General features: G+C 37.2%; 1 pseudogene; it reads right to left on the bottom strand.

The window, feature by feature from the left end:
* Nucleotides 1–12,118: 12,118 nt before the first annotated feature.
* Nucleotides 12,119–14,893, bottom strand: LOC112315219 (nuclear pore complex protein Nup107 pseudogene; annotated as a pseudogene).
* Between the last annotated feature and the right edge of the window lie 397 nt (nucleotides 14,894–15,290).

A 15,290-nucleotide genomic window follows, 5' to 3' on the forward strand; every position in this document is an offset into this window, starting at 1 on the left:
CCTATTTTTGTCAGATTGGCAAAAAATATGTTTTTGGTGTGCTGCAGAATTTTGCTAATTACTTTATGTGTACCATGAGATGAAAAAGGTTGAAAATGGCTGGACTAGAGTGTAGCTGCATTGACCTAGCTGCTTGGACTCCAGACACCAACTCAGACCTCGCATGTTTGAAGACCAATACTACCACTTTACCTCTTCTTGGGTTTCCACTTATAGTATATTTTCTTTATATTACCATTTACAGTTTTCCAAGAAACCTTTATTTCTGAATGTGTCTTAAAGACTCACTGCTTAGTGTAAACAATTCTAACTTAAAGTCAATAAAAATTTTACCCAAAGAATGACATAATGGTGAATAGAGTAATCATCTATCTGCTTTAAATATTTCACCTCCCTAAACTAGTAGTTATAAACAACCCTGACTACACCTTAGAATAACGTGAAGAATAATTAACAGTTCAATAGCTAAGACATTCTCTGTTGGTGGGGGCCAGGCTTCATATTTTTTCCCAGGTGATTCCAACTTGCAGAGAAGCATGAGAATGATTCCCTTACCTCCAAATAATATTTCAGGCTACTGAAGAAACATTCTGAAACCACAATCAGCAATTTTTAAGGTGTCATAGAATTTTGAAGAGATAAAATTCACCCATATGAGAGTGATTGTTCTGGTCTCACTACATAAAAAGGAAGGGAGGGTGAGCTGGGTATTACTATCCACAACTGAGGAAACTGAAGCTTATTGAAGCCACAATGCCAGTAAATATATAACCAAGATTTCAGTCAGAGCTTGGTACTGGAAATCATCTCAAATTAAATGAAGAGCCTTCTAAAATAACACAGTTTACTTGATTTAAAGAAGACAAGCAAGTTTGGATGACCAATGTGCACACAGAGTTGTCAAAGGATCCCTTGAAGTGGGCCAGGTGTTAGGACCAGATGATACCTTAGGTTCTGTGGGATCTGAACTTCCCTAATATTTTGCTGGTTGCCATTTTTTAAAATTTCAGGATCAGAAAGATAAACTAGGATAAAAGTTATCTAGTAGAACCACCCAGTCTTGAAAAGTTATTTCCAATTCTGTGCGTATTTTCTCTGAATCCTGCTATTTTATATAAATTTTTAATATATTTCTATTCAAATTGGAATATATCCATGATTAATCTCATTGGTATGTTTTCTTAATATTAATACCAAAACATCAAAGCAATTTAGTGAAAGCATTAGTAAATTTATATTAAAAATTACATCTTGCCTCAATCTCTCCTTTGAAATCAGTACTCTTATACTTAACTGTCTGTCTAGTTTCCACCTACACTTGGACTGAAAAGCATGTTTCAAATCAAAACCTGAATCTTATTATTTATAATCAATTTGTTGCTCAATAGTTTTCCCCTCCCCCTACAAGCCTTACTTCTGTCAAAACTTCCCTGAGAAGAGTGAATGTTCCTGCCCCGTGGCTGTTGGTTGAGATTGAGTGAGCCTCTTGCTTTGGCCCATAGAATATGGAAAAAGTGTTAGCTCCAATTCATATGTGTTTTGGTTTGTTTTCTTCATTTTTTTATCCTTTTTCTTTCCTGCCCTCCTTTCATGGAGTATCAAAAGGGAATCTTATATATCACATAATTTCAATGATTTTAATCAACCTCACCAAGAACTTCAGAATGCATTTCAAAACAAACAACATTTGATTTTATAACTCCTGTATTAGTAGCACATCTAACAAAATAATCATTCTAAACTATCTTCTGATTCATTTTCTAGAGGGATCATTTGAATTGTTATACCTCAAGTTCCTTTTAAGTAACTTCTAATTAGAATATTATTCCCTACTTTAATATTAGTTTGTTCTTATGTCATTGCCTTGTTGGAATTGGATTACTTGGACTACAGAACTATATCATATTATAGGTTTGGCTAAATGCTACTTTGTGTAATCTTTAACTTTTCCTGTAGCCCCCAAACATCAGGGAATTAGAAGGAAGATCTGAAGGTTTTATTAGATTCAAGTTCAAATATGTTCTGGCAGGAGGAGATATTTCATAGTTGGAGCCAGGTACTGCATACCACATCACATCAGTAGTTATATGATGTCTAGTTATTTCACATTGAGTAATATGAAATATATTATTCATTTAATAACCACACATTTAAACATTTTAATAATAATTAAATATATGTACATTTTCCCCTTTTTACAGAAAAGAAGGGGAACATATTACTATTTCTTGCTTCTTTTTACTTTAGACTATATTCTGTTGATAACTCTATATTAATATATAGAAATCACTTATTTTTATAGCTATATAGTACTCCCCTGTGTAAATGTATCATAGTTTATTCAAATAGTCCCACTGATGGACATTTGAATTTACAATCTTTTGAAATAAAAATAAAGCCACATTTAATAAAATTGAATATTTATTTCATTTTATTTTTTGCAGATGTAGTTTTGATTGAATCCTAGAAGCAGGACTGATGAATCAAAGAATAAGTTTATATTTAATGCTGTGAGATGTTGCCACTTTCTCTTTCACACAGTCTGTACCATTTTGCATTATGCTAATTATGGAGGAGAAACAAGAATTCTACTCAACTTTGTCACCAGGATAAGTTATCAAACTTTTACAAGTCAGTATGGTTATGTTTGTTGTAAGTGAAATTGACTGTGCATGCAGAGCTCAAGTATCATTTGTATTGCTTATACTTTGACTCATCTCCTATCTCTTAACTAGTTTCCCATTGGGTTTTTGGTCTTTCTTGTGCATATGAGTAGGTTTTTAAAAATATATTAGAAATATTAACCCTTTATTTTTATTATTGTCTTTTGAGTTTGCTTTTGGGGAAGAGGCTTATAAAATGTTTTATTATTATTCACAAGTGACATCATTTTGCAGGTGTGTGTTTTGGGGGGTTTCTTTTTTGGTTAGAAAATTTTTACCAGATTTTATGCTATCCTTAGCCTTTGTTATGGTAAATTCATTTAAAAATCAAATATTTGTCTTTTTTCCTCTCTTCTGAAATACATTAAGAATTATTAGATTCAGCTTGTCTTTACATTGTGGTAAAATTTCCACATACAATTATCTGTGATTATCATAATATTTTTTCTTTTTCATTTTTCTTCAATAAATATTGGCCAAATTAGACTTTCTACTTTGACTACAGTTGGTTTGCTAAATTATATTTTCTATAAATAATCTCTTGCATTTAGATTTTCAAATTCACTTTAATAGATTTGTACAGAAAATCTTCTCTTATTTTGTTTTCATTTCATTTGTTTAATATTCCATTTCTCTTTGACAATTTTTCTGATTTTGTATATTTGTGCTTTGTCTCCTTTGTGGATTAAGATAGGTAGTTATTTGGCTGATTAATTGATCTTTAGTTGGGAACTGCCCTGCCTGGTTTCAGAGGCTGTAACCCCCCATGGTTAAGGCTGAGTCAGAGACCTTGGGACCATAAGCTACTAAGAAGACAAAGCTTATTTCCCTGGCAGGTGTGCCACCTCTGCGCACTTGGCTCTGAGCTTGACCAGTTAGCCAATGATGGGTAAGAATCCTCAAGGGAGGATCAACCTAAGACAGGCTCTGGTCAACAGGGATAAGCTCGCAGGGAAGGATTCGGGGGGGCTGTGGAAAAAGGGGGTGATGGACCCTCCCCCCTTGGCTTTGAAATAGCCTGAGTCCTCATTCTGTCTGCAAGAAGTCTCCTAATCTCTTGGCTGCTTTACTTCCCTTGCCTGACTTAAACCTGAAGCAATAACAGAGGGCAGTGCAGTCCTGTGCTGGGAGGGGTAGATTCCCTGGGGAATCAGGCCTAAGAAAAAACACATACATTCCTGTGAAACCTACTTAATTTGTACCCTCAGCTTAAAAGATAAGGGTCCAGACCTGAGATGAGTCTGGCACCTAAAGTTTTATGGCCCTCTAACTAATTGGCTGTAACTCAGAATAAGCCCTCAAAGTTCTCTGTAAATCACGTATTGGTTAACCCTTACTGCCTAACAATGATTGATGAGTTTTATCTGTATTCCTGTGCGAATGGACCTAATAAAAGCCCATGGAGAGAAAGGCTCTGGGCCCTAATCCTTTGAGAGATTGGCCACCTTTCCTCCCCAAGCAGATCATGTCTTGGTAGACTTATTCTTCATCCATGGCAGACGGGGGCTGCATTAAAGTTCCCTGACAATCTTTCAAAGAAACATTTGTTTCATTCATTAGTTTTCCTATGTTTTCAATAATTTCTGATATATTACTTCTTTATCTTGTATTTTCTCTGTGTCCTTTTAGTTTGTTTTGTTCTTCTAGATTTTTCAATTATAATATTATTATAATTATTATCATTTTTATTGTTCTATGTATTCCATGCTCCAGGCTTTTCTTGAGTACTCCAATATTTGTGATCTATGGACTCTAAAGTGAAATGCTGTTATTATCATTGCTTTCTAGTTGATTCGCAGCTTGTATTTCCACTTCTTCATTGATCCAATTGACTCAAGTGCATTTAATAATGAGGACTTTATTTATTTTATTTTATTTTATTACTTTTAGTTTCTAGAAACATAGATATGTGTGTTTGTGTTTGATTATCATTACCAAATTATTGTTTTATGACATTGTGATCATGGTATGCCCTTTGCATGATTTTTAGTTTCAAATTTTACCAACATTTTTATGGCTTATTAAAGTTTAATTTCATAAATGCTTCATGTACACTTGAAAACAAGTTAGTTTCCCCATTATCAGAATTCAGAGTTACACACAGGGGTGTGCAAAAGTCAGCTTATAGTTGTTCACATGGAAAAATATGCAGATTATGATTATTAAAATAGCTTTATTAATTCTGTTTCACATACTCACAAATGTAAATCTACTTTTCCCACCCATGTATATATGTGTATATAACTATATGTAAATATATGATTTATGCTACTGATTACAGAGCTTATTCTACCTGGTTATTGAGAAGTTGAAATTTGGTTTGTCCATACTAAAATGCAATATGTGTAAAGTTCAAACCAAGTTTTGAATGAAAACAAATAAAAATATACAGATATCTCACTAAAAATTACTTTAATTACATGTTAAATTAAAACATTTTGGATATTTTAAGTGTAATCTATTTTTAAATCAATTTTACCTGTTTTTTCACTTTTTTATTTTAGCTTTTAGAATATTTAAATTACATGTGTGACCTATATATGTAGCTTTCATTAAATTTTTCTTGGATAGCGTCATTCTAAGTCCTTCTTAAATTTTTAGTTCACTTAGTTCAGTGTTTCCCATGATCAAAGTGTTTCTCTCTATTCATATGTCTCCTGTAGTTTACATGTTATGTAACTTGATAGTTTCACAGTTTTATTAGATAGTGGTATTTGTTGCATGTTCATTGTTATGACCTGTGGTGTTAATGGGCATTTCTTTTAAGCCTTGTTTAATGGATTTGGATTTGGATATAACTTGGCTTACACAAAAATCACTTGTCTCTTTTTTATGCAACCTAGAGTAGGATTTTCGGTTTGTCAATGAGAAACATTTTATTTATTTGTTTTTATTAATGAGTTGATGCTCACTGCTCTTTCTGCCTGGCTGACTCTCCATGAATGTATCTACAGAACACTCCTCTTCCCTGAAATCAGGTCTCTGCCCAAAATCACCCATCAGTAAAATCTTCCCCAATCAATCTATAGCACTATATTGATTTTCTGTCTGTCCCTTCACCCAGCTTGGTTCTTTTTTTTTGGCACTCATTGCCATCGAATGTAGTAGAAATTAATTGTTTAGAATCTGACTTTCCCACTGGAATGTGTGGGACAGAGAGCAGACACTCTGTTCTTGACCACTCGTATTTCCCTGGAGCCTGTAATAGTGGTGGGCACCTGCTAGAACCTGAAAATATGCTTATTAAATAAATGAGTGGATTACTGAATGCAAAACCAATTATTTAGAATACTGTGGTTTAAGAAAGCACATCAAATATATATTTTCTGTTTTTATTTGAGTGGCCTAACATTATGCAGGTGGTATCTATTAATTTTGTCTCCATTTGGTATAAGGCACTTTAAAGTATCAGGGGTATTCACTGAGTCAAGTACCAACTAGAAAGAGAAAACCTCTTTTAAAAGGGAGGGGGTATAATTGAGAATTAGTTATATAGCCAACAGATTTGCTGAGAAATGATATACAAATTATATAGCAAAAGCAGGGAACTGCTGTATCCCAGATATCCTAGGGAAATGGAAGGAGTTGATGAAACTAGCAAAATGGCCAGGGCCACAAAAAGCAAGCATGTTTGGGCACGTTTGGTAGGAGGTGGACTAGCTGTTGCTGCCTTCTGAGAAACATTCTGAAACAGAGAGAAGTGGAGAGACTTACCTCGTCTTCTCCCCCATTCCCTCTAATCTTTTGCTAGCATCTCCCATCACCTGAAGACACTGTAGAAGCTAGTAGACACAGACCCTGTGAGATGCGTCCTGTAGGATTCTCCCCTGATATAGAGCAGATAAGAGAAAGGAAAAGAAGGATATAGATCTGGAGGAAACAAGACAAATGCCTCTTACATTTAAGACATAATCTCATATGTTGGTGTCATTCATTACACAAGGAATTAAAGATACGTTTGTCAATGTCTTTATCAGTGCTTTTGTCCAAGTTAATGTTAAATTATTCCCACTTTTCTATTAAATAATAAACAAAAAACAACAAAAACAATCACTGTTAGTTAATAAAAATACTTAGATTCACTGTTTTGGGTTTATAATGATGAGGGAGTCTTTTATATATCTATATCTATATCTCTGCCACATTGTTTTCTGTATCTTTATATATTTTCTCTATATCTACTCTTATTTCTATGCACCAGTATTTATCTAATGACCTTTACACATTGGAGCTAAAGCTATTTCAGAGATTCTTTAAAGTATTCCTACTCAAAAATGCTATTTCACCTATATGTAGGTATCTGAGAATTTCCATATCTAAAAGTTATATAGTCCCTTATAAGTTAGGCAATAGTTTAAATACATTAAATATAAATTATACACACACGCACACACACTAATTTAATCCTTACTTATTTAACCCCATTTCTGAGGCAAGTGCTAGTATAGATCCCATGATCCCATTTTACAGGACAGGGTGCTGAAGAACAGACAGCTATTTGACATGGCAGTGACTACACAACCTCCAAGAGGAAGGGCCAGGCTTTGCACTAAGGCTTTGAACCCAGCCCAGCTGGATAAAAAGCCCACGATTTTCACTACTATGTAACAGTTCTTATTTTACTAAACGCTGAGAAAGTCAATCCTTTACCTTCAGATTCTTTTCTTTGCTATTATGAAAATATCTATTTTCTCAGTTACATTTCAGGTTACTTGGTTTTCATGAGGTAACAACTTATTTCAAAAAACATATTTAAATGGAAGAGGGAAGAGAGATATAGGTGAAAAAGGGACTCTAAGAAGGTAGGTAAACTCCTACTTGTCTGTGCAGGAGGTGGAACTACAGAAAAGAAAGGAAAAGAATAGTGATGCCACATATACTAAAGATGAGCTTTGATTGTTAACTTGGCAATATTATGGCATTGTCCATTTAATATTGTGCTTATATAGATCTTTGTAACTTCCAGTCAAGACAGTGACAGAGGTAGAAATGACTCACCTCCTCATAAAACCACATCAAAATTACAACCAAAATTATAGAACAACTATTACTCAGAAACAGCAGAAATCAAGTTGAATGAAAGTATGATGGTGGAATTAAAGAAACCACATCCATCCAGACTGGTAGGAGGGATAGAGAAGTGGAATAAAGTGGTCCCAAATACACATGTGGTGGATAACAATTTGGAAGAGATAGCTCAGGAGTAGGGAGTCCCAGCTCCACAGCAGGACTCCCAGCCGAAGGTACCAGTGCCAAGAAAATAAGACCCCTAACTTCTGGCTGCAAACACGAGCAGGGATTGATTCAGTGAAAGAAACTTCTAGAGCCCCAAGCAGTTCCTCTTAAGTACCCACATACAAATTTACTCAGAGTCATTCCATCTGAGCTACAGCACTGAGGTAGCAGCTTCAAAGGTACCAGTGGCATACAGGGAGGGACTGAAGTGTCTAGCATCAAGGCAATAGATGGGGGACAGCTTTCTCCCAGACAGAAAGGTGGAAAGAGCCACAAAGCCAGAACCAGCAGGTGGGTGCCATATCTGAGACTCCATCAACCTGGTTAACACTCTTTGCCCTGCCCAGGAGATCCCCTGAGACTCCATCCCACCAAACATATAGCTGTTAACAGCAGCTTTTCATATGAATGGCTGGTCTTGGCTCAAGGTTCACAACTTCATCAATCCTTTCAAACAAGCAACAGTTGGCCTTAGTGAGCCCCCAGTCCCCATACTTCTTGTAAAGTGGCCCCAGGCACAGCCTAGAATCATAGCACTAACAGCAGCCAGCCTGGAATATCCAAGCCCGGCACAAGTATCAGTCATCTCAGATTGCACTATAGATCAGGCAGGGTGCTCCCAGGCAAAACACAGGTAGGGGCTGACCTTGGCCTGAACCACCCAGGAAACCTCATGGCCAGTGAACATAGTGGACATCTACAGACCATATCAGAGCATCACCACCCTGCCACTGCAGATGATCTTCCACAAAGTGTTGGGAACTGCCCGGCCTGGTTTCAGAGGCTGTAACCCCTCATGGTTAAGGCTGAGTCAGAGTTGGGACCATAAGCCACTAAGGAGACAAAGCCTGTCTCCCTGGCAGGTGTGCCACCCCTGCCCACTTCACCCTGCTTGGCCCTGAGATTGACCAGTTAGCCAATGACGGGTAAGAATCCTCAAGGGAGGATCAACCTAAGACAGGCATGGTCATGGAAGAGGCCCGCAGGGAAGGACTCGGGGGGCTGTGGAAAAAGGGGGTGATGGACCCTCCCCCCTTGGCTTTGAAATAGCCTGAGTCCTCATTCTGTCTGCAAGCAGTCTCCTAATCTCTTGGCTGCCTTACTTCCCTTGCCTGACTTAAGCCTGAAGCAATGACAGAGGGCAGTGCAGTCCTGTGCTGGGAGGGGCGGATTCCCTGGGGAATCAGGCCTAAGAAAAAACACAGACATTCCGGTGAAACCTACTTAATTTGTACCCTCAGTTTAAGAGATAAGGGTCCAGACCTGAGATGAGTCTGGCGCCTAAAGTTTTAGGGCCCTCTAACTAATTGGCTGTAACTCAGAATAAGCCCTCAAAGTTCTCTGTAAATCACGTATTGGTTAACCCTTACTGGCTGACAATGATTGATGAGCTTTATCTGTATTCCTATGCAAATGAACATAATAAAAGGCCCTGGAGAGAGAGGCTCTGGGCCGTTCTCCCCTTGAGAGAAGCGGCCACCTTTCCTCCCCAAGCAGATCATGTCTTGGTAGTCTTTTTCTTCATCCGTGGTGGACCGGGCGGGGGGGGGGGCTGCGTTAAAGCCCCCCAACATCTGGCACCCGGAATAGGGACCTGAGGATTTTCAGTACCTGCTCGGACCAGAGGCTTCGAGCCACCATTGCCATGGACGGCACGCCTAAGAGGACAGGAATTAGTGCTTTCATCCCCCCAGGGACAGGGGCACCACATGGTAAGGCCCCCAGGCATGTTACAGGTAAGAGGAAAGGTTTCTGTCAGGCCGCCCCTTGAGCGGTTTTCTTCCCAACAATAAAGGGCAGAGGTTGGTGGTCAGTGGTCATAACCAATCCTTGCAACTGACTGTCCTAAGTAAATCCCTCCAATTTACCTGCCAACAGCAATCAAGACTCAACTACAAGAGGATGGTGTACTCAGCCCACATGAAGGGCACACTTTGAGTACCCATCTTGGGTGATAGGGGAGGCTATGCCACCAGACCCTCTAGGACACCTACTACATTAGTCCATGATACAAAGACAGGGAGTCATAACAGGTCTATCTAATATATAGAAACAAACACAGGGAGGCTGCCAAAATGAAGAAATAAAGAAACATGGCCCAAATGAAAGAACAGATCAGAACTCCAGAAAAAGAACTAAACAAAATGGAGATAAACAATCTATCAAATGCAGAATTCAAAACACTGATTATAAACATGTTCAAGGTACTAGTGAAGACTTCAACAGTATAAAAAAGATCTAGTCATAAACAAAGAATACATTAATTGAAATGAAGAATAATTTAAAGGGACACAACAGTGCAATAAATAAAGCTGAGAATCAAATCAATGATTTGAAACATAGGAAAGCAAAGAACAACCAATCAGAAGAAAAAAGAAAAAGAAAGAAACAAACTAGGATAGTATAAGCAGCCTCTAAGATAACTTTAAGCATTCCAATGTTCACAATATAAGGGTTCCAGAAGAAGAGTAAGAGCAAAAAATTGGAACTCTCTTTGAAAAAAATAATGAAAGAAACCCCCCCTACTTTGGTGAAGGTAATAGGCATGCAAATGCAGGATGCACAGAGAGTCCCAAACAAGATGAATGCAAAGAGGCCCACTTCAAGGCCCATCATAATTAAAATGTCAAGGGTTAAAGATAAAGATAGAATTTTAAAGGCAGCAAGGAAAAAACAGCTAGTTACCTACAGGGAAGTTCCTATAAGACTGTCAACTGATATCTCAAAAGAAACTTTTCAGGCTAGAAGGGATTGGCAAGAAATATTCAGTCATGAAAAGCAGGGACCTACAGCCAAGACAGCTCTACTCAGCAAAGGTATCATTTAGAATTGAAGGGCAGATAAAGAGCTTTTCAGACAAGAAAATCTAAAGGAGTTCATCATCACCAAACCATTATTATATGAAATGTTAAGACTTACTTAAGAAAAGAAGATCAAAACTATGAACAACAAAATGGCAATAAATACATACCTGTTAAAAATTGAATCTAAAAAGCAAACTAAGCAAATAAGAATAGAGACAGAATCATGGATATGGAGAACATTTTGATGGTTGTCTGATGGGAAGGGGATATAGGGGAGTGGGTGAGGAGGTGAGGAGATTACAAAGTACAAATAGGTAGTTACAGAATAGCCATTGGGATGTAAAGTCGAGTATAAGAAATGGAGTAGCTAAAGGACCTATATGCATGACTTATGGACATGAATAATAGAGTGGGGATTGACTGAGAAAGTGGGGGATGCTGGATGGAGGGGGACAAAGGGGGGAAATCAGGACAACTGTAATATCTAGTTAGATATAAATAAATAAATACATACTTTGTGCTTTTGTTTCCAAACTGATTTTACAAAAATAAAATCATTTTTGGACACCTATATAATAAAATAATAATAGAGAAAGACAAAGAACCAATATTCAATTTTGTACTACCCTAAAGCCATAAATTTATTGGCTGAATAAAAAAGGCTTATACCTTTATTTTAGTTTTTTATGCAAATTAAATAAAATCAACTGTGTTACACTTTTCCACTTTCAGATTTGTTTTGAAATACTATATATTCAGTCATATATATTCTTTTGTGGTATTTCCTAAATTACATAGATGTGAGAGCCCAAAGTATATAAATTATAAATGTTAAAGAGTCTTCACGATTTCTGGCTATTCTGATTAAGTATAGCCAGGGTACAAAAATAATTTCTATTTCCATGGCAGTCAATGGCAGAGTTTAAATTTTCTTATTAAATGAAGTGTCTTTCTAAGTTAGAATAAGTGAAAAAATAATAATAATACAGTTCCTGGTACATAGTAAATTATTAAATATAGGTTTCCTTTTTCTAAATGTCCAGGAAGATAGATACTTAGAAATCAATATAAAGAACATTTTAGTTGATTATGCAGCTTAGGGTTTTATGTAACCATTATGTCAATGAGCTTTATTTGCATCATTTATAGAATTAATAATATTTTTTATAAAGTAAGAATTTGAATTTTTTTAATTTTTATATAATTTTATTAATAAACACAAGGAAATACTGATATAATACACTAAAATTTCAATATCACCATAATATTCTGAAAAGTACAAAATTCAAATGTCTAAGTTTTAAAAACATTTTCCCCACAATAATTCAAAAGAAAACCCACTAATTACAAATATGTATATTTTACAAAAAACTCCACTCACCATGGAAATTAGTGAAATTACAAAGAACAGATGATTTATGACTGAATTTGATACCGTAATGGATCAAGTCCCTGGTCTGGGAGCATCAGAGAGGATTCTCTTAACTTGAGTAGCAATTTCCTTAGTTCCTCCTTAGAAAACACCAGATAGAGTTTCTGGCACTCAGAGGACCCCATGTCTGCTAACTGCAGGCATTCCTGATACCAACCAGTGCCGTGCAATATGGTGTGAAGCAGAAAACACAGCATCGGCAGACAAAGCTTTCTCAGTAAAATCATTTGATGTGTTCTTTCAGGGTCTTCTTCAGCATCCTCTCTAACATCTACCATCCAGCCTCCATCAACAAACAACAAGACATTATGCATTTTCTCCTTCACATTAGCAGTTAGGGCATCCAAATGCCCTTTCCAAATACCATAATCCATTTCATATTTCTTTTCTTTGTGTTCATGAGCCACTTTCTCAGTAAAAGTTGGTTGAGGTATCAAACTAAGTTTTTGTGGAGCTGAATTCATATGCTTAAACCACTCATGAAAGGTTTCATGGGCTTCCAAATAAGCTCTAATGCACAAATGTTCTCTGATAGCATTATCATCTTTGGGAGGAAGTGAACTTTCCATTCCTTGTTCTTCCCACTGATTATAGTTTTCTGCTATGGAATCCTGAGGAATTTTCACAAATACTTCTTTTGCAGCTTCATGCTTTTTTGATGCCAAGAATTTTCTCATTATCACACTGCCTTGTTTTAATGCTTCCGCCCTCTGTGCTGGGTCAAACACCAACCAGTCAATTACGTCAATTTTTAAATGGTCCTCTTCAGTAGTGACTGTATGCACGGCCAGGGCCAGGTCATGATGACTGAATTCACCATTGTCTTTCTTTTGAATGTTCTCAACTACAGTTTTTGTTATAGTAGCAATATCCAAATCTGCTTCTTTGGCCAGCTCCAGGCAATGGTGACACTGTTCAAATTCTGTAACACCTTCCAAAAATAATGCATACTGGGCAACAGCTAGGTCTTGAGGCAAATGACAGGTATAATTTGCTACAAGATTTGTGTGTTTCTCATTTATTAAAAGCTGTATGTATGTCTTTAAAACCTCAATGGAAACTTCTTTAGTCTGTAGTCCCAGCATGCGAAAAAACAAAATGAGATGAGTCATGAAGCGGAGGAGGTGTCCAGGTAGATTATTTCTGCTTTTGGAAAGCCATTTGCTAAACTCATCCATCAAACCATCAATATCTCCCAGGATAAGGAATTTTTGAACTGTATGATAATGTTCTTGATTCTCTTCCAGAACTCTCTCTTTATCAGTAGCTTGAAGTTCTTCAAAAACCTTTTCTAATGTCCAATTTGTTTCCAAATATTCTCTAGGGAGTTATTCAGTTTCATCCAGAGGTATTACTAACATCTGAATCTCCTGTTCTTCCAGACTGTCCACCATCACTCGAAAATAGGCCCACACTGTGTCTTCCCAGGTGTCACAGACAGGAAGAAGCTGTTTGAGATCCCCACTTAAAGCAGCATAAATTGCTCTCTCATAGCTATTAAAAAGCTCATCTTTTGCCATTCTCCAACAACTTATTTTCCAAATGCATCTATATGGATTCCCTTCAACAGGCTCTAATACTGTTCCTCCATTAACATTAGGGTCGTGATAGAGTTTCCAGCCTTCAAGTGTTGCAGCTCTCCAAGCCTGCCCACAATGTTTACAGAGCCGTTGTGACTCTTCTGTCATTCCAGCACGGATTAGAGTGAAAAGATACTTGAGTAATCTAACTTCATCTTCTCTATCCAGATCATCAAGGGGCATTTTCTGTCTCATGGGAGAATCGGGGTCCAATTCGGTGACAAGAGTATGGACGCTTCCTATATAAGAAGACAGCTGCCACTGTTTCAAGGTATGCAGAGTATTTTCCCAATATACTGATTTTTCATAAAACTCAATATTATCAGAAAAATCTCCAATCTCATCTTCGGCAATGCTCTCTAACCAATCTACCACCAGCTGACTTTGTCGGACAAGTGACTCTCTCTGAAATAACACCTCCACAACTGCTTTTTCACTAGCATTAAGAGCAGTAATCACAAACGTATTTTCATCTTCTAAGGCAGACTGTATCCTGTCTCTATACAAGGAAGCCAGCAGCCTCTGTGTGACCATCTCCTGTTGAAGAAGCCAGAGCATGCTGGCTGTTTTTGAAAACTTTTGAAGTCCAGGTGTTGCTTGGTTCACTATTTTACTCAGTATGTTCACCTGAACACTACAAATGTTTTCATACTCTTCTACAAGGTCAAAAACTGTAGTTGAAGAGTGCTTCAGAAAAGACTGCAGGAAATCACAAAACACACTCATAGATGCAGCTTCTCCAGGATCATCCTCATGTAACATAACAGCACTGAAAGTTATGTCCTTAGTCACACTGTGGGGCTCTGTGTGGGTAAGGAGCACTGAATGCTGTGCTGAGAATGCAGAGGTCCAATTACTGTCATCCAGATTGGTTACCATAGAAAGATTTGCCAAGAACGCTGAAGACTGTGTAACCCAGGGAGACCTCCCTCCTGTTCCAAGAATGCAGTAAACATCTGGCTGCCTGAGTAAGCTTCGGTTTGGTGGAATAAAAGGCAGTCAAAATGAGCTGGAAGTTTGAAGGGTAACCTGATTTCTTGGTGTGGTATTAGCAAAAATTTCATCTTGGGATGCCCAAATTAAAACTCTTTTTTGAGCACTCTGTTTCTGTGCAGTCCGTGTCACTTCTGCCTCCCAGATCACAGGGGATGACATCTCTCCAAAGCCACTCCTGTCCATGGACACAGCCTTCTCCACCAAGAACTTTGTTAATTTGGTATCAATTTAGCTACCTCGTTTCAGCCTAAGAATTTGAAATTTTTGATTAACAAATAGATTGATGAACAGCAATAGTGAAAACAGTGTTCTAGGCAAGTAGCACTACAGACTACAGTAAAGAGGAAATACAAATGGAGGGGAAGAAGGATGTACAAGAGATAAAGAGAGTTTTGGATTTTAATCCTGCACACAGGACAGAATTGCATCTTATTTAAATAAATGGATGGGGCCCACCATAATTTTGGTGATCAGTTCATGTTTATTAACAGCAATGCAACTAACCTGATAATTTGAAAATACTAAGAGAAATAATCAAGAAGGAAAAAATTGGGTAGCAATACCTTGAGATAAAGTAGCT

Source organism: Desmodus rotundus, chromosome 5, assembly GCF_022682495.2.
Source record: "Desmodus rotundus isolate HL8 chromosome 5, HLdesRot8A.1, whole genome shotgun sequence".
Classification (NCBI taxonomy): Eukaryota; Metazoa; Chordata; class Mammalia; order Chiroptera; family Phyllostomidae; genus Desmodus; species Desmodus rotundus.